This window comes from Choloepus didactylus, chromosome 20 (genome assembly GCF_015220235.1).
Source record: "Choloepus didactylus isolate mChoDid1 chromosome 20, mChoDid1.pri, whole genome shotgun sequence".
In the NCBI taxonomy this organism is placed as follows: Eukaryota; Metazoa; Chordata; class Mammalia; order Pilosa; family Megalonychidae; genus Choloepus; species Choloepus didactylus.
The window spans coordinates 34,635,285-34,637,045 of NC_051326.1; the positions used below are offsets into that span (position 1 = coordinate 34,635,285).

The 1,761-nt window shown below is 41.6% G+C and overlaps 1 pseudogene; it reads right to left on the reverse strand.

Moving 5' to 3' along the window:
* Nucleotides 1-234: 234 nt before the first annotated feature.
* Nucleotides 235-865, reverse strand: LOC119516750 (annotated as a pseudogene).
* Between the last annotated feature and the right edge of the window lie 896 nt (nt 866-1,761).

Here is a 1,761-nt window from a genome sequence, read left to right on the forward strand (position 1 = left end):
AAATGTTCTTTTCGGATAAATGAAGCAACTACAGGAAGCTTTTATTTGTTCAAAGTAACGGTGATGTTGATGCAAAAAACAAAAACCCTTACAGCTACCCCCAACATGCTACTACTTCAAAACAAAGATATCAAACTTGATTTTTTTCTTCACATAATAAATTAAAAAAAACAAGACCCAGATTACACACACACACACACACACACACACACACACATATATCAATGCAAACAATTATTGAACTTCATCTTCTGGACAAGAATGCCAAGTTAGTTTCTCTTTATAAAAAACAATTACAATTTTTAAAACGCAATTTTATTGAGATATATTCACACACCATACATTCCATTCTAAATATACAAGGTAATCACAAATTTGAGAACACTTCATGTTTGCCTCTTCTGCCAGTGCGCCAAGTCTGCCTCATCTGAATCTTTCCATTTCATGAAACATTAATTCCCCACTGCTGTCTGTGGCACCAATTATGCCTTCAGGATCAAGACCTCTAGCAAGGTCTCTTGGTTTGTCAGCAGCATCTCTTTTCTTCTTTGATTTGCTGTCATCAGAGTCACTGTCAGATAAAGATTTTTTTTTTTTTTTTGGTACCGTCTTTTTCTTTACCAGCTTTTTGAGAATTAAGAAATGCTTCCATTAACTCTGGGCTATCTAAATTTTCTTCAGGCTTCCAAGAATTGGAATCTGTAAATCCCTTCCATTTCAGGGAATACTCCGCTTTCCCATTCGCTACACGTGGATCCAGTACTTTTTCCACCACAGATTCTTCAGGCTCTGCCTCTTCAGCTGTTTTACTTTTTCCATTCTGCTTCTTTCCCATTTTTTGCAGTGTAGTTTTATTGGAGGCCATTTTCTCTCGCAGACTCGAAGAGCTGTTATTCACCGCCTCCGAGCAGCTCCGGTTCCGGGTCTGCGGCGTCTCCGGCCCACGCGCCTCCAGCTCCAGCTGCGCGGCTGCGCCTCAGTCTGTTTTATGCACAGAGCTTTCTAGGCAGGCTCAAAATGTTCACAATGGTTGCTCCTGGGTGGCGTCATTTTGGGCAATTAAGGAAAATACATGGTTCGAAATTTTTACAGATAATGTGTCATTTTTGCAAAATCGATATGTGACTTTTCCCTCATTGTTTGACTCATTCTTGTTTACTCTAAGGGCTCTGATAGGAAGGAGCAAATTAAAAAAGATCTCAAAAGTTAACTTTTAAAAAAGGAAATGGATAGGTATTGTTCTGGGGACATAGGATGAAGTGAGACTGCTGAAATGCTTGGTTTAGTTCTGCTCTGGTGTGTGTGTGTGTTTGGTTGTGAGGCTGAAGTGGTGCCAAGCATGTTACAAGCAGACACATATATCTGCTGATTTTACTCCAGGCTGAGGGCTCAGGATTTTGGCAACACTGGAGCCACCGTTCTTCTGTAGACAGACACCAGGTCCTCTTCCCCTAGGCAAGAATCATAAATGTAACCAAGGAGCCCACCTCCTTGGGGGACGATATCCATTTGCAGGCAAAGTACACAAGAGAAGAAAATCACCTTTTGAGACTTGAATGTTCAACATTAAATTTACAGGGTTGTGGGAGGCATATAGAAAGGTGGTTAATCGGAAGGATCTGGGATCAGAGAGACTTCTGTTCTTAAATAGGTCCCCACCTCTCAATAGTTGTGCGACCACCTTAAAATTGAGGCCACGGTGATGCTCTGTCCAGCTCCCTAGCAATGAGGGACTCCTTGCCCCAGCTGTGGGTGTGTGGC